General features: G+C 36.8%; 1 long non-coding RNA gene and 1 pseudogene across 1 annotated transcript in view; both read left to right on the top strand.

The window, feature by feature from the left end:
- The window catches only part of LOC143676553 (uncharacterized), a 122390-nt gene that overhangs the window by 50402 nt on the left and 48207 nt on the right, over positions 1–23781 (top strand). Inside the window, exon 7 of the long non-coding RNA XR_013172171.1 lies at positions 223–363. This is a non-coding gene — a long non-coding RNA (uncharacterized LOC143676553). The remainder of the gene's footprint in view (positions 1–222; positions 364–23781) is intronic.
- LOC143676552 (conserved oligomeric Golgi complex subunit 2-like) lies at positions 17662–20104 on the top strand (annotated as a pseudogene).

Raw genomic sequence — 23781 nt, 5'->3', positions numbered from 1 at the left:
GGATTTTGAGGGCGGGCCGCGGTGGCTCAGCGGGCAAAGTGCTTGCCTGCTATGCCGGAGGACCTCGGTTCGATTCCCGGCCCCAGCCCATGTAACAAAAACGGAGAAACAAAATACAATAAAACAAGAAAATGTTTAAAAGATGTTTCCCTTTAAAAAAAAAAAAAAAAAAAAAAAAAAGACTAGGATTTTGAAATAATATACCATTCTTACCTATTCTAGAGCCTTCCAGGGTGAAGATTATACAGTCCATCACGATCTGGGAGAGCACATAATAGGGCAGTAGTTATATTGGGAGAGTCACCTCACAAAGGTGGAAGCAAGAATGCCCAGAAAGAACCCAATGGCCCAGTCTAACCCCTGGTAGGTCACAAGTTTAATTAAAATCTGACAGTTTAAGAGAACAAAATCTTAAGAATGTTAAAGGTGCTGTAAACATCACTTATTCTCTATTCTTTGTGTTTTCAAAATGTAAAGAACATTTCTACTCCACTATCTAGAAAGGAAAAGTAGGGAGGAACTCTTTCCCACCTATGCTCCTATCTGATACAATTGTGAGATTGAGTTTTAGGACTTAGAAGCATGGGGTTCAGTTGCTTCTGGGTTTTCTTTTTCATGCATGTGTCCATGCCCTTTTTTCCTCGCTAAATTCACAGAGTCCAGGTCTGATTTTTGCAGGCTGTCCCCAGGGATAAATTTCTCTTTCTTGACTATTAGAGCCTGAGAGATATGAGAGACAGTATCTGGATAAGGAATTCTTCTGCAGACCTTCACTTTCCCTGAGTACCAGCTCTCAAGGTCGAACGCTGAGAATTGAGAAGTGCTAAGAAGCTCAATTGTGGCCCTGGATCCAAGTTACAGTTTCCAAAGCAGCTTTATCAGTCAGACATTGGAATTTCCCAGTGTCTAACTCCTTTATCTAAGTTCCCAATTGGTTCTAAAGGTGAAGTAGTGTTGGTGCAGAGAGAGATGAGTTTAATTACACCTCCAAATTCCCAAGAAAAATTAGCAAGATAAGTGTTTGCTGATGCGGTAAACAATGCCCCTTGAAGACTCTGACAAGCCATTCTTCTAGGGTGAAGCAGGACTATGGGAGAAAGGGCCACAAGAAAGACTGAGGGGATCCTCAGGGGAAGGAAGAAGGAGAGAGGCCCAGGAAAGATGGAATTGCAGGATGTCCTCCGGGTGGGCACTGATAGGAAACTCAATGAGAAAAGCAGAGAAATGTTTTGTACCACAATCTAGAGTCAACTGTTACCTGCAGAGGTTTAATAATAACATTTTCTTTCTGGTCATGTATGAGACCTTCACAGCTTCCCAAACGTCCTGAGAATTACTAAAGTGATGAATATATAGTAATCTTTTAGGAAACATCCATTGAATACCTCAACTGGAGGTGATGATTTCTATCTCATAGAGTTAATAAGAAATCCAGCACTCTGAAGAAACACATTAAAGAAAAAAGAAAAAAGGAAAAAAACAAAAAGCAAAATTCAAAATCCTAGCCCTCAAATCTAAATATTATGGGTAGGAATCACCACAAGCATCTAGTAGGAATTGGCAGGGACAGAAGGAGATATTATTAATAGGTGATGATTGGAAAGTAAGCCAAACAAAGGGAAAATGTATATTAAAAACATGTTTATTACATATTTATATTTATGCTATATAGGAGGTACATTATGCTATCAGAAAGACATTGAATGATAATGTCATATTAAAGCTTTTGTCCCAAATAGTTTCATCATCATTTTAAACTAAGCCTGGGGACAGTACTCCAGAATGACCTTAGGTGAGACTGCAAATAAAGGAAAATTCAAAGTATTTCCTTTGTGTTAAATGGAAAAGTTAGGGTCACAGATGCCAGGTTGAAAGACGAAAAGAGAAAAAAATCTAATCAGGAAATGCAAAAGCTAAGATTTTAGCAAATTCACTCACCCTGATGACTCATCCCAGATGTATTAAGTTTTTACATTTAACAGCCTCTTCATTGAAAATACTAAATACCATCTGTCGCCACAGATGAGTTAATGTTAGTCTTAAAGCCTTAAAGTTCACATTTCCTAATTCTTTTGTTTGGAAATAAATAACCTTTATGTTGCAGTGGCATGGTCTTGGGAATGTAATTTCTTTGCCCAAATGGGAGGGATAAGTTTAAAAAAAAAAAAAAAAACTTTCCAAAATCCAACTCTCGGATTGTGAAATGTTCTTTCAGTCAAAGAAGGTTGGTTCTGTGCACAAGCTGCCTCCACTGACCTGTCCCTGAGATTCTTTTTTGAATTATTTTATGGCCTTTTGGCCAGATCTCAATTCTTCATTAAAATTCAGTCCACATGCAAGGCTGGAAATGGGAAATACCTGTCCAGCCCAAATCATGATCCTCAGAAAGTGGTTCCAAAGGACCAAACAATAGCCTTTCCATTTATTCATACCACTTTTTCCTCAGAAACACATTTTTTAAAAAGTAGAAAAATAGTCTTTGGTTTGTGCAGGAATATTTGGGCTTGTACATTTTCAGTGCTTCAAGTAGGAATGGGGAAAATCTTCTCACCACCAATCTTCTTTATGTGAATTTATGATGGATACGAAGGAGAGGGAAGGCTGTTATTGCTTTTGGGATCCCAGGGACTGCACTATATACACAAAGTCAGATTGTGAATATAGTGGGGAAAGGATAGGACTGGGAGTCCAAAATGAGGTGCTAATTCCGCTCTAGTCACTAACTAGCCAGTGACCATGGGCAAGTAACTTCACCCCTTTGGATCCCAGATTCTGCTTCTTCAGGTGATACAGTAGAACTAAGATGGTCTAAGGCAATATATAGGTAACATTGATGCAGAATGCGTGAATAAAAAGGGAATTTTTTTACAGACACCTTCTGTCTCTTGGTGAGCTGGGTTAGCAGACCCAAGATCAATATTCTGAGATCCTTTGGCATTTTGTTTTGTTTCAGGCCCCTTGCACTCAAATTTTTAGCACTCAAGGCCTCCCAAAACTGGTCCCTATCTTTCCTTTACAGATTGTACTGCCTTTTCTCCCTTCGCACAGGATTTTACTTTTCTGCAAATACTTGTTATATTCCTTCTCCCTCTTTATTCATGCTATTCTCTCTACTATGCTCTGCCTTTACCTCTGCTTATGAAAATCCTACTTCATCCCCTAATCACAAATGTATTTTTCAGGATATGATTTCTGACATCCCCCTGATTATCTCTGACTAACAATTCAATATGACTTTTAATCCTCTAACCCAGGATTTCTTAACCTCAGTACTACTGACATTTTTGACCAGATATTTTTTTGTTGTGGAAGGCTGTCAACATTGTAGGATGTTTAGTATAATCCTTGGCCCCTATCTACTAGCTGCTAGTAGCACACTCCTCCAGGGTTGTGACCATTGAAAATGCCTCCAGACATTGCCAAATGTCCCTGGGTTTGGGGAAAGAATAAAATCACTCCTGATTAAGAACCACTGCTGTGATGGTTCTCCAGGCCAGTCATGAAATTAATGGGTTTGAAAACGGGCAGACCTATGTTTGAAATCTGGCTCTATCACTTCTTACTCTATGAACTTGAAGGAGTTACTTAACCTCTCTGACCTTTCATTTTCTTATGTACAACATGAGGATAGTTATTTTTGGCTGGCAGGATTGTATTGGGTTTATGGGAGATTCAGACAAATTTGAGATTGACTGGCCTCCAGAAGTTGGTTTGCAGTGGGCTACAGGTCGTTTTGAGAGAGAATTGCTTCTTAAGGAAGGACTTGGGCACTTAACAACTAACAGCAACAAGTAGAAAATATTTACTAGTGACTGGTGTGTATCCATCAGTGTCCTATCCACAGTATATATATATATTAACTATCCCCAAAGAAGGACCAATAAAAAAAAGGCTTAGTGGCATGTAAGTGAGGAATGATTCTGATAACATCTTGGTGATTAATAATTAACTAATATCTGGCACAGCCCCAGCCACTCACTGTGGCTCCTGAATTATCAAGAGGGAGAGGAATGTTATTAAATGCTAATGCGAGCAGTTTCACCAAGCATTGCATTGCACTGTAACATAAGCATCAGTGCTGTGCCACCTCTTTCCAATCCCTACACAGAGAGGAGGAAGTTCTCCTCTACCTCACCGAATTCTTTGGTACTTTTTGGTGGAAGAGGGCTCAAGATGGAGCAGTAGTGGAGGAGGAATAGCACCCAGGAAGGACACTGTCAACAGTTGAGAGCCCTGAGGACCTCTTGTGCTCTGCGGAGCAGCAGGATGGACAGATGAGTACAGATCAAGACCAGTAGTGGCAGAGGAACAGTAATGCCAAGCACTTCAGAAGTAGCACTGCCTTGGAACAGTGATAAAGTCCCTTGTAACCCTGGACTGAGCACTGTTTAGCAGGAGGTCCTGCATCAGCTAAAGAATTAAGTTATTGCAATGATTATATCCACAGGCATGCATATGCCTACTGCTTGTTGGACTCTAGAAAATTTGCAAAATCCTAAGCATTACTAGTTTTCTTCTCTTTGCCTTAGAGACAAGTGGAGCTATTCTGGGGCAAATCAAATCACCCACCATCTTCACTTGTCCATAGGGTCAATCCTATTTGTGAGAATTTTTTTCATCCCATCCACTAGACTGATGTAACACTAGCAGTCAAGTTGCCCATCGTCTAGATAACAAAAACTGCAGTTATAGATATTTTCATAAATGTATTCATCCTAAACAGAAAAGCAAGTGAGATGTTCTAGGGGCAAGGTTACCCTAAGTTTCTAATCTTCAAATGCAAAGATGACAGTAATGATGACACTGTAACCTGCATGTGATGGTTGATTTCCTGTGTCAGTTTGGCTGTGTTATGATGTTCAGTTGTTTGGTCAAGCAAGCACTGGTCTGATTGTTACTATAAGGGTATTTCATGGATATATTTAAATCATTGGTTAGTTGATTGCATCTACTGCTGATTATATCTACAGTCAACAAAGGAGAATGTCTTCAGCAATGAGAGGAGTTTCCTCATCTAATCAGTTTGGAGACCTTAAAGGAAGAGCTGAGGATTTCAGCAGCCAGAAAGAAGAATTTCTATATCTATTTCAGCCTGCCTGCTTCTCCTGGGAAATTCAATGTCAGCTCCATCAGAGTTTCCAACTTTGACTTTATTCTACAGAATTCAACTTCATCTTCATTGACTTTCCAAATTGCAGCTTGCCCTATGGAATTCAGACTTGTCAATCCCCCACAGTCATCTGAGCCAATTCCTAGGATAAATCTCTTAATATTCTTGATCTCTGATATATATCATATATATATATATATATATATATATATATATATACACACACACACACACACACATTAATCTCCTGTCTGTCCTGTTTCTCTGGAGAACCCTGGCTAATACACCACATATACCCCTGTACTTGAGCAGTCCCATGGCCTCTGGTTTTTGTGATGTTGCTAATTGGCCTTGGAAAAAGTTAATGTAGAGTTAGCCATAGTCTTCTGGACACTGGCATACCTTTTACCTACATAGACTGGCTCAATTCTATGTGAATATGGTGGTGTTTCCTGTGGTTGTGATTAGCACGATTCACAGCTATTTCAGGTGCTCTGCCCTCTGAGTGCATGGAAGGACTGGTGTTGTAATGAGTTGTAAGTTTCAGTCACAAATGCCACTTCATACTAAAGCATTTAATTGCTGATATGAAACTCTCTTTCCCTCTGTATAGTGAGCAGGAAGACTCCAGAGAGTGGCTACTTCATTGGCCCAGATCCTGTAGTGAGAACAATACAAGACAGATTCAACAGAACCAAGCCCTAAGGGATATGTAGTGTGCACATATAAATAAATTTTTGTTGTCTTAACCCACTGGTATTTGGGGGGAGGGATAGTTGGTACCTCAGCACAACCTCACCCACCCTGACTGATAATTGCCACACAGCTATGGGTCTAACATTGCCTCAACACCTCCTGTGAGATATGTTCTATGTTAAACTTTACACAGAAAGGGAGAAAGACCCAAAATTGTATATTACAGAACTTGTAACCTAGCCACCTTTCTTATTCCAAAGGAAACCCCAGAACAGTTTGAAATTCTGTAAGGCATAATCCCAAATCTTTTATTTTTACCCTCCCATCTACTTCTCATTTCTATTGGCCATGTAGTCATTGCCTAGATATTAGAGAGTCTGGAAGATCTGCTATTCTCAGCATATATCTCCCCTAATATATCCAATTGCAAGAGGGCATATTTAAAGATGAGAGAGACCCTGGAGTACATCCAGACCACTGGGATCAAAAACCCTGCATTATACCTTGATTTGCATAATGATACCTTATTAGAACACCATGATTTTTATTCATTTCCAGGCACTGTCATGTAATTTATCTCATTCAATGATCTGGCAGTTTTAATCTGACTGGTTTGGTTTTCATTAAAAAGGGAAAGATCACACAAACAGTTGGTGGTGAAGAGGTAAAATCCTTCCAGATCCTTCTACACTTGGATGTGGTTCCAAGCCCATTAATAATGCAGGGTGCTGGGCATACATACCAGGACATAACAGCCTAGGGGCCCTACTGATAAAACACTCAGTTTTAGTGTTTGGAGGTCATTAGTGATACACATTCATTCTAAAACTGTCCTTACATTTTTCTTCCCAACCAGGTTGGTAGTCCAATGTAACCTTGTATACAATTCTTGTCTAAAATGACAATCTGTTCTAGTTTGCTAGCTCCTGGAATGCAATATACCAGAAATGGAATGACTTTTAAAAAGGGGAATTTAATAAGTTACTAGTTTACAGTTCTAAGACTGAGAAAATGTCCCAGTTAAAACATGTCTATAGAAATGTCCAATCAAAGGCATCCATCCAGGGAAAGATACCTTGGTTCAAGAAGGTCAATGAAGTTCAGGGTCTCTCTCTCAAATGAGAAGGGCACATGGCGAACACAGTCAGAGTGTCTCCCTCAGCTGGAAGGGCACATGGCGAACACGTCGTCATCTGCTAGCTTTCTCTCCTGGATTCTGGTTTCATGAAGCTCCCTGGGAGGCATTTTCCTTCTTGATCTCCAAAGGTCGCTGGTTTGTGGACTCTCTGCTTTGTGGTGCTGCTCTCTCTGAATCTCCCATTCTCCAAAACGTTTCCTCTTTTGTAGGACTCCAAAAATCCAATTAAGACCCACCCAAATGGGTGAAGACATGTCATCACCTAATCTAGCTTAACAACCACTCTGGACTAAATCACATCATCCAGGGAGATGATCTGATTACAGTTTCAAACATACAGTATTGAATAGGGATTATTCTAGCTTTATGAAATGGGATTTTGATTAAAACATGGCTTTTTTAGGGGGTATACATCCTTTTAAACCAGCACAGACAATAGGCTTTTGTCACTAAAATAAAGAGCTCCCTTAAGATAGTCATAATACTGAAGTTTACAGTTACTCTGGTACAATATTTTCCAAATACTGCTCTACATACTTCAGCGCTATCTCTTCTTCCTTTTTGCATTATTCCTTGCTTCTTCACTCTGTTTCCCAGTGACTATTCACCTTTATTTATTCTTATCTCTTTCTTCCTCTTTAATCCTTTCATCCATTTTATAAAATATAATTAGCTTTCCGAGCTACAGCAGGATTTGTATTTGGAAACATGGGTTGAGCTAATATCCCAACTAGCACAGGATCTCTTTCACAGAATTTGTGGTAAAAGATTATTTGTCCTCTATTTCAAATGTCCAGCACTCCCTGGTTTCCAAGGAAGCCCATTCTGGTGGCAGATAGCTTCAGTAATTACATAGTTTTCATTTTTTGAATATGTAGAAAGATAGGAAAAAATAACTTCAGTTACCCAGTAACTTCAATTTGTTATTTTCAAAGTGCTGATGGGCAGAGCAAACAATGCATACATTTCCTCCTCCCAAGTAAAGATTCTCTGATTTTTTAGTAACCAAAGGTCTCTGTGTCTGAGACATCTCTTATGGGCTTTAGTGTGTATTTTGATTTTCAATAAACTCATGTGAGTGAGCCCCCAATTGAGTGTGGTTTACAAGAGATGGCAGGTTTCAAAGACCTGAGAGAGGGACAGCTGGCAGCTTCACCTAGAGGGTACTTTTCAATGGCCTATGACTTTCATACTCTTCTGCCAAATTGAACTGGTCACTGGTCTACACATACCCCTGACATCTCTAACTTTAATTCTTTGCTCATGTTGTTTCCTTTGTCTATAATTCCAAAACCTTCTCCTGCACTCTGTGACTGTGCTTCTGCCTTAAATTACAGTAATTTATGTTCTTGCCTCTTCTCCCCAACCAATCCCATCATCACACTAAATTCTTAACAGCATGAAGGCAATAACTATAAGAACCACATATGACTTTGTTTTGTAAATTCTTATCCAGCACTTAGCATAGTACCTTGGGCTCAAAATAGGTTTGTGTTTCCAGAAAAAAGAAGAGTAAGAATCATCTATGACCTAAGTCATTCAAAGGTGAGGTCACTCAGAGTAGGAATTTTGTATAAAGGAAGTAAATCTAGCCTAGCACTCCTTGTAACTGCAAACCATGTCTGAAGAATCATCATGGGTTTATGACCTAAGTCATTCAAAGGTGAGGTCTCCCAGAGTAGGAATTTTGTATAAAGGAAGTAAGTGTAACCTAGCACTCCTTGTAACTGCAAACCATGTCTCAAGAATCATCATGGGTAGGTGGCCCTTCCAAAACAGAAAAGTTTAGTCAAAAAGGAAGAGAAAAGGGACTGCTGAGGGGTGGCAGTGTGAAGAAGCTATTAGATGAACTCCCCTGGATCTCTTATCTCACTGAATTACCAATAAGTTGGTTTAAAAAGAAAAATGCCCAGGCCTAAATATGATCCTTTTCTGAGACAGACAGGCTCACCAGGCTGCAAGCCAGGAAGCCCATAAAGTGCCCTCTGGTATGGCCTTGGAGGGTAGGGCCAGAAACAAGGCCTGGTTAGGGAAACAAAAACCCATGTGTAAACAGTTCACCTCCACTCCCGAGTTGACAATGCTTGACATAGTTTAAGGGTGACATTTACCTTCTCTTACTGGCTCTGGAGACAGCCAGAGAGCAATGCAGCACACAGAGGACAGGGCTGAGAAGAAGCATGTCACTGGTCCATATGATATTCTCAGGGTGGGTTTGGGTTGGGGGAACTGCAATGACAATGGGGGCAGCTCCTAGCCTTGCCAACCAACAAGAAAACCTCCCCGAGTCATATGCAAAGATGAGGTGGGTAAGCACCTATCAACATCTGTGATGTAATTTTGCCATTGGAGGAGTTTTTGCTACACAATTGTCCAGTTAAATATGTCCTTGCTAAAGAGGGAAGTTCAGAGATGTAAGTCCTTGAGATTTTCACCAGATGGTGGGAGGATAGGGTGATAAATGTGTGTGTCCATCTACCACCCCCAACACAGAGCTTCCTAGTCCAAATCCATCACCTCTCATTCTACTTTGAAGAAACCACAAATAGCACATTGTATGTTGCCTTATTATATAACAGTCTATAATTATGTAATGCTCATAAAATCTTAACTTTTAGTATTCTAGGATAAGGCTTTTTCCTCCTAAGTAGCTGTCAATGTCTAGAAGCCTTTGTCATGTTTTTCTGGTTCTTTTGTGCCCGGTCATGTTTGGAGTAGTTCTGGACACATGGGCATGACCCAGTGAATATTTGTGGATGGGTTTAGCAAATAACATTCTTATTGCACATCTATAGCTTTTTATAATTTTCACTACACTATGTTATGAAAATGTCTTCTAAGGACTTATAGTGAAATTGGGAGAAAAATAGATACTAGTCCATTATTCATGTAATTCTGTATACACATGAATACACAAGGTTGTACTGTTACGCAGAGCTCCACACATGGCTCAGTGGACTGCCTGATTTTTCTCTTAAGCATTCAAATCATTTGCATAACCTGTGTTAGAGGTAAGAATCCTGAAGGAAGGGAAAGGACTGCCTTCTTATATGTGATGGGCCTGTCTTTGAACTCAGAGCATTGAGCTGTACAAGAAAAATACATTCACCCACTTTTATACTATCTCTTTTAATCTGTTTCAAAACAGACAGGAAATTTTTAAAATTTCATTGCAATGTGGGAGGTTTTCTTATATCTTTCTTTCAAAACTATAGTGTTACCCACACTGCTAGACCAACTTGGGGCCTTTAGTGGTTAATGTTGGCCATTAGACTGGCACACAGAGCTAGTGACCAGTAGTTTGAATCTATGTGGGCAGTGAGCATCCTTAGAAATGGACACACTGATTAAATATGAAATGAGGTTAATGTACAGCTCTGGGGAAAAGATTACATAGGCTTACAATGAAAGAGTAGACCAACCATAATTAATGAAGTAATAATCACTTTTGGCTTAAATAAGACCTTCTTCTTTGATTGCATATGTTAACATTTGAAGATAGCTGGCAGGACCCCATGGCCTGTGGTAAAGCTTTTCATCTTAGGGTTGCAGTTATACGTGATCAATTTATCTGTCATTTTCAAAGAAATTCTGAGGTTTTCTTCTTCCTGTCTTTGTGCTTTCAATTGGTTTTAATCAGAGGCGAGATGCTGATTCAGCTTCTAGTCTGCTGAATTTATTCAGCTGGTGCAAAGATTCAAGTGACAGGGTTGCATTTACATTTTTATCACTGTCTCTTAAACCTGAATAATTTATCATGTTCTCTCTAGGCCCCCTGCCATCTTTCTGAACCACAGTGAAGTTCTTGCTTTTGCAATCAAACTTATTTTATATTCATCTGCCATTTCTCATGGACTTCTGACACCTTCTCTTTTCCATCAGGGTGAACTTTGGTGGAAGACTTATTTTTTTTTCTTTCTATTTGACTGATTCAGCTTAGTTAGATTTGTGACAGATTTCTTTCTATGGGTTCTCTTTCAAAGTGTATAGATTGCAAAAAATTAACTGGGTACTGAATTAAAGATATCTGGTTAGGAATCTGATGGATACCTTCTGAAGCATTTCCATTAAATGAAGAGATTGAAAAATTACAGTAGATTCCAGGGAGATAATCTTTTAGATCTCTATATGCAGGCTTCCTTCCTAGACCATTTCACTGTTCAGAGGTCTTGCTACAACAAACAAATTATGTTAAAAGAAAGAAATATTCCCCATGATGCCAGTAACTGAGATGTAATTGCTTATATACACATGTACATACTCATGCTATATATTGGTGTATGAGAATTAAATGAGGTCATTTTATCCCTTCATCAGTAAGCAACTAAGAAGGAACAGGAATGAACAAATACACGCCATATGCTTACAGTTCAAGTCCAGAAATTTTATATACAAATAGAAACACAAGAGTGTTTCCTCAAACTGAAAAAAAAATTGTTCCTAAATTTATCATTTTATGAAAGGATTTTCCTTAAGGTTCATTAAAAAGCAAGTTCCTTTGTATATTTAAAATGGGTATTGAACAAAAAAGAATATATTCAGAGGAAAAATGGGTGTTGAATTACCAAGATCTAAAGAATTACTGACTTTTTAGGGACCTGCTTTTGGCCTGGGATTCATCCGAATGTATGCTTACGGAGTGGTATTAAAATGTTTAAATATTATTGGCATGTGTCCTTCCCCATCCCAAGGCCATAACTTCCCCGAGAATCTCAGAGAATCTGAAGACTGTAGCACATCGGGCTGCAGAGATTCTAAATTCCCCAACCCATTGGTTTCCAGATGAGAAATCATAGTCCTTTCCAAGAGAGATGATAAATGACCAGCAATGGCAATCTGTCCCAATTCCCCTGAGAGAAGTCACCTTTGGGCCAGCAAGAGTGTGCTAGTATCTCCCAGCCCCACACACTCTATCACTCCTTTTAACAAAAATTTTTAATGCACTTTTCTGCTGGCAGATCCAAACTGCCTTTTGTAGCCATTGATTTTTAGTGGTAAATTTCAAGACTGTCACTTTCTAGGACACATCTCAACTCTTGATATCCTTGGACTCAGCTCAAATACCACATCTTCCATGAAGCCTTCCCTGAGAATGTTCCCCATAACTTTTCCAAGACAGGGCTAGATTTCCCTCTTCTATGTTCCCATAATCCCCTCTGCATATTATCTCATTATCACCATTTTTAGCAAATTATATTATAAGCATTTTTAATACATCTTTTTCTCTCACTAATCTGAGCTTTTTATGGCTGGGATGAGATTTTACCTATGTTTCTATTCTTGGCAGATAACAGAGTGTCTGCACAGATAAGGTGTGCAGATTTTGCTGAATGAATGAATGAATGAAAGGACAGTTTCATATTAATGTTTCATTACCATCTCTAGAAGATATTGTCTAACCCCCTAGGATGGAAGAATGTGGACATTTGAATCAGACAAATTGTTGCCTGTTCAGGTTCCTTTCTCTTCTAACTCTGTAACCTAGGGCAAGTCTTTCAACCTCTTTGATATTCTTTTCCTAATCTGTAAAATAGAAATGATAAAAGTTAGCTACTTTATTGGATTATTATGGAACTGAGTGATAGGTGTCTGGCATTCCAATAGATGATAGGTATCTTTTTTCCTATTTTGCTAAGCATTATTCTAACACATTTGCTCTAAGTTCTCTGAAACTGGATCTTCAGAACCAATCAATGGTCCCTTGGCTGTTCTCTCCTCAGTTCCTGCATTTTCCTTTTCTTGCTAAGAGGAGGGCATAGTTACATTGACCTGAACTCAGTTCTGGCTCAGGGCAACTTCTACCCAATAAAGGAGCCTCCCAGGGTTCGCTCACTCTGCTAACCACCTCAGTGCTGGCTGTGTCTATTTTTAGAGACAAAGAGATTATTTTATATTTTCTCTCAGGGATCCCCTAGATAAGTGGTTCTCAAGGGAGGGGTGGTGGTGGTGGTGGTGATGATTTTGCCCTCCAGGGGACATTTGGCAGTATCTAGAAACATTTTTGATTGTTACAAGTGAGGTGGAGGAAATTCTACTGGCATCTAGTGGGTAGAAGTAAGGAATGCTGTGTTACATTCTGTAATGCATAGGGAGCCCCCACAGCAAAGAATTATCTTTATCTTGTCCACAATGCCAGTAGTGCTGAGGTTGAGCAACCCTGCCCCAGGTAAAAGAGAATGGATACATCTATCCTCAACAGTTAAAGGAAGACCAAAAAGTCACAGCTGTACCTCAAAAGAAGGTTCTCCTGTGCTTCAATGCTAGTAAATTTTTCTACCTGTGTATTCATTCCCACTCTACACTAACATTATCATCTTAAGAGAAAGGTTAACATAATATGAATACAAGTTTCAGGTGGGGGTCTTGGCAGAGATAGGAATTTATAACCACTGAATGGTCATATTCGATAGGAAAGCAAGTGAGATGTATCAACACACTCATCACACCTTCCAGTTTTATTCCTATATGGAAATATCCAGCAACATAAAACATAGATAAAAGCACCATTTCTCTATTCATACTGCTTCAGTGCCTTTCTCTATTCTGTCCCATGCAAGCTGTGTAATGTTGCAGAAGTTACCTAACCTTTCTGTATTTTAGTTTCTGCACTTGGTAATGGGTTGTGAAGATGCATAATATAAATCAAGGAAGCAGCTATGTTGTGACCCTAGGTAGGAGATTTAACCCTTATAGACCTCAAGTGCCTTACCAATAAAATGGAAAAATCATACTTATTTAATAGGGTCAGTGTAAGTACTAAATGAGATAATATACAGAATGTGCTAGTGAGCCATCAATAAATGAATAGTTTTTATTCCTGAAAAGCTGTTACCTGGGGTCAGAAGGAAAGATAAATCATGATGATTGCTTATTGGGGAAAGGTTTGGATTGCTCAAGGAGACTCAGTGATTGGCTATGGATGTCATTGTCTGGACTCACTATCATCTGTTCTGGGTCCAACACAATGAGAAAGTGCATTCTGTAAAATGGGGATGTAGCCAGGTGAGAGTAACTTCAATACAGTATTTTCTTTAAAAAACTGGAGAAAAAATGTAGGTTGTTGATATGGTTTGAATTGTGCCCCCCCCCAAAAAAAGATATGTGAAAGTCCTATTACTCAGTACCTCAGAATATGACCTTATTTGGAAAGAGGGTTGTTATAGATGAAACGAGGCAAGTTAAAATGAGGTCATAACTGGATTAAGTCCAATATGACTTGTGTCCTTATAAGAAAAAGAGAAAAGCCACAGGGGAGAATGCCATGTGGTGAGTGGGGCAGATTGATGCCCAAAGATTGTCAGCAAACCAGTAGAAGCTAGAAAGAGACAAGGAAGGATTCTTCCCTACAGATTTAGAACTTCAGTCCTTAGAACTGTGAGATAATAAATTTCTGTTGTTTTAAGCCATCCAGTTGGTGGCACTTTGTTACAGCAGCCCTAGCAAACCAAGTCATAAAGAAGATCATTCCTTCACTTATCCCTATCACTGGTAACACACTCATATTCCTTTGTTTTAATAATATTCCGAGTCCAGTATATGAGATTTGCTTAGTAACAGAGTCAAAACAGAGTTTTGGGGAGGAAAAAAAAAACTTTATTCAATCAGAAACAGTCACTTCTAAGTAAAACCTCTGGAGTGGGGCTGAGTGAAGACTTAGACTCCTGGACACAATCTGAGCTATAGTGTAAGGCAGTAATGCAAACTGTGCTTAATTGTTTGGGATGAAGAGCAGCATGCAATCAATCTGTTCTTGGGTTTGGGCTTGCCCAAGGGCAATTATAAGCAAATTAAAGAACAATTCTGTAGACAAATGACAACAGGGCAACAGCCAACTTGCCTGGTAACTATTAATTTATAAGAGCTTCTCTGTATCAAGGCAGAAGAATAGGTGGAATTAGCTCTGGAATTTTATTTTTATTAAGAGATTATTATTAGTGCTAATAATAATTTATAGTGAGGCATGCCTCACTTTATGTTTGGGAGATGTGGTAACTGTGAGGTAGGAAAAATTCATCAGAAAGCATCGAAAGTACTTGTAGGGTCCTACACTAAGAAAGAGATGCTATAAATAGGTCCCAATTCAGAGCCAAATTCCACCCTCTGTACCTCATACAAAAATCCAGTTGACTTTATAGGATATTGCATAAACCCTTACTGAGAGCATGATTTTGGCTTTTGGAATCCCTGGGTTCCATTTCTCTGTTGGCTTTTAATTGCTTTATTGTCCTCACCCTCCCCACTTCTTTTCCAAACCACTTAACTTGGATTCCAAGAGAAACAGGCAAGCAAATATGCAGATGAGTCCTACATGGCTTTTTCCTCAGACGTTCAATTGAGAAAATACAAAGATTTTTTCTACAAGGAACATGATAGATTAGATATTCAGAAGGTTCTATTTAAAATGTATTTTATGTAAATTATACTTTCTAATGCATTGCAATGTTTCCAAAGGAACAAGAAACATCTCAAAAGACCTTTCAAACAAAACAAAACATAAGAGACTATAATACTAGCCATGCATATTTGTAAAGTACTAAATAGAACTTTAAAACTGAAAATTGTCAAAATTAAATGCTTAATGTATGGGAAAACAATGTATTAGATGTAAATTAAGAAATTATTATTGAACTGGAAGTTATGTATGAGTAAATTACCCAGAATGCAATGAGGAGCCATGGAAAATAGAAGTGTGTTAAGAGACGTGAAGACAGAATGAGAATATATAATGTGCATCCACGAGAATACCCATAAGGAGAAGTTGGAGAAGTTGGAGAGATGAAAAAGAGGCAATATTTGAAGAGATGACTAAGAATTTTCCAGGATGGTTGAATGAAAGACATTGATACACAAAGGAAACAAAATGTATACCAAGAACAATAAAATTTTAAAAAGACAAATTGAAATACACTGTTGGAAAAATCCAGGACTCCAAAGATTTTTAGAGTGGAAGAGAGAAGGCACATCATCTAAAAATGTTGAAAATTAGACTGTCAGAAGACATCTCAATAGTAACAATGGAAATCAATACTCAGTATAATAATATATCCATAAGAGCTAAGAGGAAAAAGAATCATCAACCGAAGATAGTCCCACAACAATAGTATTTTTAAAGAACCCATAAAGACATTTTTATGCAAACAGAGACAGAGCCACAACGTAACTTTACTAAAGAAACTTATAAAGGATTACTCCAGGAAGCAAGAAGCTGTTTTTCAAAAGGAATCTCTCACACAAGAAGGACTAGTGAACAAAGAAATGGGCAAACATGTGGAGGCTGCATCTAGGTGAGAATCTGATTTCAGTGCCCTTTGATGAACCCCAAACATCAGTATTTCTGAAAGGTCCTTAGATAGGTCCAAGGTGAATCTAGGTTGAAAAATATTGATATAAATAAACATTGCCTGAATCGTATATACATGATTGTGTGTATATTGATTAATTAATAATTATTAATTATAATTGTGATAATTAATAATGTGTAAGGTTTTAAAAGGGCATATCTAGAATAAAGGACATCAAATATATGTGTCAAGTGGGGAATGTTGAAGTTACAAAGTGTCCCAAAATCCTTGATGTGTTCAGAAGGAAATTTAAAATATTAATATTAAACACTTTTAAGTTAAATAGGTATGATAAAATGTTAATGGTATCCAGTTAAAGAAAATTTTAAGTTATAAAGGGGAAATGGAATAACAAACAAACATCAGTTAGATCCAGACTCAATCCAAAATGGGAGTGATGGGGAAAGCAGAAGTATAGAAAGTGAGTGATGGGGAAAGCTAAAGTATAGAAAGTAAACAAATAACAAGTCAAAAGAAAGAGGATGGTAGAGACAAATCCAAATGTATCAATCCCCTCACTAAATGTGACTAAACACTCATCATTTAAAAGATAAAGACTATCATTATTGAAGTTCAAAAATATATATCTAACAGTATTTTTTAACAAAAAACACAGGGCATGGAATGTCTGAAGATGAAAGAGTGGAAAAAGATACAGCAGAAAATTTGTTAACCAAAAGAAAACTATGATAATCATCTAAAGAAAAGCATTATTTATAATGGAGTTCATATGTCATAACAAAATATTAATTCCAAAAAAGATTTAACAGTTCAAATTTGTAAATACTTAATCAACTATGCTTACAATAAATAAAATAAAAATTGATAGATCTCCAAGGAGAAAAGTACAACTCTGCTGTTATAATGAGATTTGAATATACATCTCTCAATTATTAATAGGGCAAGAGGAAAATAATATTAATAGTGATCATGGTTATTATAATAAATATAGACTGTTAAAACAACAAACTAGATTTAACAGATATATATAAAGGCCTGTATCCAAAAAATAATAACATACATTCATCGCAAACACATGAAGAACATTTATAAAACCTGACTATATTCTGGACTATATAGAAAGACTCAAAAAATATTTAACATATAGATATCTATAGAGCATATTCTCTGATCACAGGAAATTGATAACCAATCATTAACAAAATTAAAATATATTCACATATTTGTTAATTTAAAAAAAATTTAGGTAATTTATGGATCAAAAAGAAGTAGATATCATTTTGAAAAGTCCTTACATATAAATGGGAATTAAAATACTACATATGTGGTCACAGCCACATCTGTCTTTGCACCTTTTTGATTCTTGGCCTTGTTTGTGTCTTGATGCTTAAAGGCAATGTCATGCAGCCAGCAAGATGGAGAAAAGTAGAATGAACCTGCCCATGGGGTCCAACACACCCTGTTTCAACAGGGATGAGTTCATGAAGAAAGCAGGTCCAGTTGGAATAACTTAAAGATCATCTGATTCTCTACTTTGAACTTCTTAAAACAGCCATGTTTTAAGCCATGAACTCATCAACAAGAATTATGCAGACTTTGTCAACCTTTCAGCAAACTTGGTTGGCATGAGCAAAGCCCTCAACCAGCTATCTGTGCCTTTGGGACAATTACAAGAAGAGCTTCCGACTCTTAGATCATCAATCAGTGAAAGAATTCATGCAGTAGATAAATGAATGTCTAAACAAGAAGACATTAAGAAAACAAAAGATATGTGTGTTAAGGCTTATACAGGTTATTCAATCAGTTGAAAAAATGGAAAAAATATTAAATTTTCAAACTTCTAAAGAAACATCTGCACTAGAAGCAAGTAACCCTCTTATGACTGAACAAGTTTTGGAGAGATTTGCCACAGAATTTAATGAGTTAGGGTTTCATGCTGCTCAAAGCAAAGGCATGCCTCTTTTGGACAAATTAAGGATCACATATAGCTAGCATTGCAGCCATGCTACAACAGTCACTGGAGGGCCTCCTATTAGGCCTTCAAACTTCCAATGTCAATATAATACATCACTGTTTACAGACTTATGCAGTAATTGACAAGAACATGTGATGTAGAGACACTGGTGAAGTATTAGTGAAGCCATATGTATATGAGTTGATTATAGAAGAGCTTGTTCAGTCTCATCGAAATGGCCTTCAGAGCTTGTATATCAAACTTCTAGAGGTTTTTCCTCACCACTGATGTCTTTGGGAAGTCACAGGAAGAACTATCTCAAGTGAAAAGGGCAATACTGTTCTTGGGTATGAATTTTTGGTGCACTCTAGCCAGGAATAGTACAAGGATTAGAAGAAAACTTGCCTTCTCTTTTTAATCCTAGGAATGCTGATGCATTTCATGAGAAGTATAACTTAAGTATGGATTTTGTAAGAAGATTTGAATGGCAATGTGGATCACAAGCCAGTGTGAGACGATTAAGAATACAGGCTACCTATCTCAGTTTCAACTAATAGAATTTGCCTGTTGATTTTCAAATAAGGTTTAGAGAAATAGCAGTATTCTTAGAAACAGCACTCGCAGATGCACTGGAGGATGCTCCAACTGGAATATGTAATGCCTTTTGGCTTCTCACAGAACAAGGGGCAACTTTAGGAAATGTTGGTCAGATGTGATGTTTTTACCATTGCATGTGCATTGTCTGTGGAAGCTCACACTTCAGATTTCATCAAGGTACTCCATGTGGCCCATGACCTTTTACTCAGGTCTATCTCTAATGAAAGTTCAAAGGGCATCAAAAAACCTTTTGTAAGTGGTAGCAAAGTCCCTTCTAGTACCCAAGGAAATAATGAAGATCTTGGAGATAGTTCTTCTGAAACAAAGCCTGTAGTTTTCTTTTCTAGTACTCAACTTGTATATGTGGTTTCAGACCTAAACAACATTCAGGAGTAGCTTCCAGAATTCTTGGAAACAAGCCAGAACTTGAAGTGGTTGGCTTTAAGAAATTTCCTTCTATATCAGCAGCCTTGAGGACTCCCAAATTTCTTTATCCATCTGTTTGCCTCCTTTGAATAGTAAGATCATCCAACAGTTAAGTATCTTTTGTTTTAGTTACCTGAAGAGTGCCCTGGAAGTTCCAAGACTTTACTGAAGAATGGATAAGGAGGTCCCAACTAAAGCTTCCTCTTATGTGGATAGTGCTTTGAAGACATTTTACCAACTTCAGAGTGAACACAGGGATAAGCTCAAACAAGCAATAAATCATCAATGGTTAGAAAGAGGTCTTTCTGAGAATATTCATAAGTACTGTGAAACTGTGTCAGATGTACTGAACTTAGTGAAGAAAATAGATGAGCCTGAAAAAGCTAAAACAAGCTGAAAAAACCAACCAACCCTACTGGCTCCAGTAGTGGCATATGTGATGACGACAAAATCAGGCTACATTTGACCTTAGATGTTGAGTACTTGGGAGAGCAGGTAATCAATCAGGTATCATCAGTTCCTGTGCATCTGAAAATGAATTCTAGGGATGACTGGTTACCTGCTGTTAACCAAGATGCTGTTGAAGTGGATAAGGAGTTGATTCCCCAGGTGTTAAGAGGAAAAGGGTCAATGGCCCTAAATTCTTTAAACATAGAAAAGATGAGTCTGATAGAAAAGAAAAGTCTGCAAACAAGTGACATAAAAAGCTTTCTAGCTCTCCAGAACATGTTGTTGTTACTAAGGACCAGGCAATAGCAGGACAGCCTTAAGCTTCTTGGGAAGGCCCTGAGGGGAGAGAAAATTTGGAATGGCCTAAAGGGAAGGCTGTAGCTCTGTTCTCTTCTCAAGCCAGAGGAGCAAAGCAGTACTTCCAATACATCTACAGCAACACATCAATGCATCTTCTCTCAGCATATTTGGGTCTTCTTTCATCTCCAAAAGAATACAAAAGTTTTTTCCATTATATGGAAGACAGTTTTTAAGACATTTGAAACTTTCTACCATAGTTTACAAAGCAAATTATTTTATTTTTATTGAAATTTTAGTGTGGAAGAGCTGGTTTCTAAAATATGATTCAAGTATATATACTTTAGCCATTTTACTATATACTACACACAACACACACACACACACAAACACACACACTTTATATGAATATTAAAGTTTTGTCCCTGATCTTACAGTTAGAAGAGATTACTGTAGTGGCATTACCATGATTTATTGTAAGGAATTGTCCTTCTCTGAGTTGAAAATACTGTACATTTACTGATTTTCTAAAAGGCCATAAAGTGGTACATCTTCATTCTGATGCTTGGAATTTCGAGACAGTGCTTCTGATCATGTCATGACAAAGACCTCTGTCAGAAACCAAAACCAGTAGCAAAGAATATTTCCTAAATAAAAGATGCGTCTTCCAAAACAAATGAACAAATGAAACGCTACATATAAACCTTAGAATCCAGTAAAAGTAGTACTTCTTTGAAGGAAAGTTATAGCCTTATATGATTATATTAGAAAAGAAGATAGACTGAAAAGTAATGAGATAAGCATCCAAGTTAAGACAGAATAAAAAAGAAAAACAGAAACAAATTCCAGGAAGTTAAAGAAAGTAAATAATAAAGTTAACAGTAGAAATTAATGAGATAGAAATTAATTAATTAAAAAATGAAATTGATGGACAAAGTGAAACTTCTCTTTTACTAGTCTTTTCAGAGAGCCAACTTCTCCCAAGATTAATCAAGAAAGAAAGAGATGACACAAATAAAAAACATTAGAAATAAAAAACAGAACATAACTATAGACATAGCAGAGATATATAAGGATAAGTGAATGCTAGAAAAAGTTTGTGTCAATAAATTTGGAAACTTAGATGAAATGAACAAATTTCTGAAAAATTGTATCTTACCAAAATTGACTCAAGAAGAAAGAGAAAACCTGAGAAGTTCTATACAAATTAATAAAATTCAAACTGTAGTGAATGATATTCCTGTGAAGGAAACTGCAAGCCCAAACTACTTTACAGTCAAGTTTTGGGAGTCATAATTTAAAATAATTAACCAATGTAGTGTTAGCCCTAAATAATCAGAGCAGATTCCAATCAAAAGCAATAAGTACAGGTATGCTGGTGTGTACCTGCTGAAAATCAGTATTAGTTTATACAACTTTCAAGCAAATGATCATTTCAATAATATTAAAATTCTTTTAGAGATTAGAGAAAGAGAAAATTCTCGCTATTTCATTCTGTGAGGTCAGTGCAATCTTGGCTCCAAAACCAGATAAGGACAGTATGGAAAAGGAAAATAACAGGCCAGTCCCATCACAGACATAAACATAAAGTTGATAACACATCAAAATAAAATTGTTTCTTCCAGAAGACAGTGGTGGTTTCACATGAGAAATGCATAAATGTAATTTAACACATGAACTGAATATAAGAAAAAATATATAATCCTTTCAATAGATGCCAGAAAAGTGTTTGATGAAATTCAAGACATTCATAAATTTAAGTGTATATTTCTACATGTTCATATCTCTATATACTTATAAATACATGTATATATATATAATTGTTATATAAATATCATATAATTTAATGTACAATTATATAAAATTTTCATATATAATATATAGGTATATATAAATGCATAAAGTTAAATATAAAAAGTATATGCATATGTAAGTATACAATACACTTATTATACACATATGTTAGTATAGATATAATCATATTGGTATATAATTATAGATATAGATATATGATAGGGCAAGTTCATTTACTGTGCTTCTAGTGCTTCTATTTTGGGAATGTCTTGGCTATTCCTAGCCCTTGTTATTTCACTTAAATTTAGAATAAGCTTGTTATATTTCTTAAAAATTTTTGAGAGGATTTTTTTCATGAAAATTATATTGAATTAAATATATTTGAAAAATATTATACCTTTATCATATTTAAGCTTTCTATTCCTTAGGTCCTCTTTTTTCAGTTAAAAAGCTTAAAAATAAAGGAAAATATATTCATCTTTCCCTGTCCTTGAGATAAGGGAAGGTTTCTCATATAAGAAATAGAAAGGATAATCACAAAAGAAATGTTTGATATTTGACATATTAAAACTATGTGAAGATATTTTATTGACTCAAAGAATTAACAAAGGTTTAACCCTGGAATATATGAAGACATTGAATAGATCAGCAACAAATCAGAAAGAAAAATATAAACAATAAAAAAGGGCAAATGATTTGAACAAGCATATCACAGGAGAGAAAATATAAATGGCAAGTAAATCATTCAAAAAGACACTTTGCCTCATTAATATTTAGGAAAATACAAACTCAGATCAAAATGAAATACCCTTTATAGCCTTTAAAAAGGAAATTCAAGAAGTCTGGGAAAACTGTCAATGAGGACATAGGTTAAGGGGAATGCATGAGTTGCTGATAGTAGTGTAAATTATTAGTATGACTATTTTGGAAAACAACTTGTCATTCCTTGTAAAGTTAAATATTTACATGCCCTAAGACCCAGTAATTTTAATTTTACTTTTAGGTGTGTATTCCAGAAAAACCCTTAGATATGTTTTTTATGAGGATTGCTCATAAAGGGAAAACATGGAAAGAACTTAAATGCACACTGATAAAAAGATGCATATTTATTTGTGCCATCTTTGCACAATGGAACTGTTTCAGTGGAAACGATTGGTCTAAAGCTATAGACAGCAGCAGAATTCCATCTCAAAAACATGATGTGTGGAAAAAGTCATTTACAGAAAACTTTGTGGTTTGTGGTGCCATTTTTTTAAAAACTCAGCAGTTAGCAAATGCATGAAACCTTTTTTTTTGGTGGTGTCTGGATGATGAAACTATCTTTAAAAAAATCAAGGAAGTTATAACCACTGAATTGCAAGTAGGCAGGGGAATGGGATAAAGAAAGAACAGAGGTAGAATGGAGGTGGCAATGCTCTAGTCTTAAAGTATCAGACATATGTAGATAAGCACATGAAGTAAGAGTATAAGCTGTTTTCCTAACAGTTGAAATTGCAGAGTTCTGTCTCTTACTCTTCTTTGATTAAAATAAACAGATTAGATCTTAAAATAAAGTGCCTACACAGAATACTTTTCCAAATATTTAGAATAAGAATGGGCTCCTATAATCTGAAACAAATTACTGAAATGACACCTCCCTAAAGTTTCCAAGTGGTGGGGGTAGCACACCCTATGGTGACCTCCACACCTTTATATAATCTCCTTGAATGTGGCAGAGCCTGTATATAGCAAAGGTGATGGGATGTCATTCCCTTGATTAAGTTATGTTATAAGGTAAAGGGTCTGGGCTGTAACTCCCAAGATTATGTTTCATTTTATAAGACCTTATCTGTTCTAGTTTGCTAGCTGCCAGAATGCAATATGCCAGAAACGGAATGGCTTTTAAAATGGGGGAATTTAATGAGTTGCTAATTTACAGTTCTAAGGCCAAGAAAATGTCCCAATTAAAACAAGTCTATAGAAATGCCCAATCAAAAGCATCTGGGAAAAGATACCTTGGTTCAAGAAGGCCAGTGAA

The sequence above is a fragment of the Tamandua tetradactyla genome, chromosome 3, assembly GCF_023851605.1.
Source record: "Tamandua tetradactyla isolate mTamTet1 chromosome 3, mTamTet1.pri, whole genome shotgun sequence".
Classification (NCBI taxonomy): domain Eukaryota; kingdom Metazoa; phylum Chordata; class Mammalia; order Pilosa; family Myrmecophagidae; genus Tamandua; species Tamandua tetradactyla.
The sequence above is the reverse complement of the archived record's forward strand: the minus strand, read 5'-3'. Positions and strand labels throughout refer to the sequence as shown.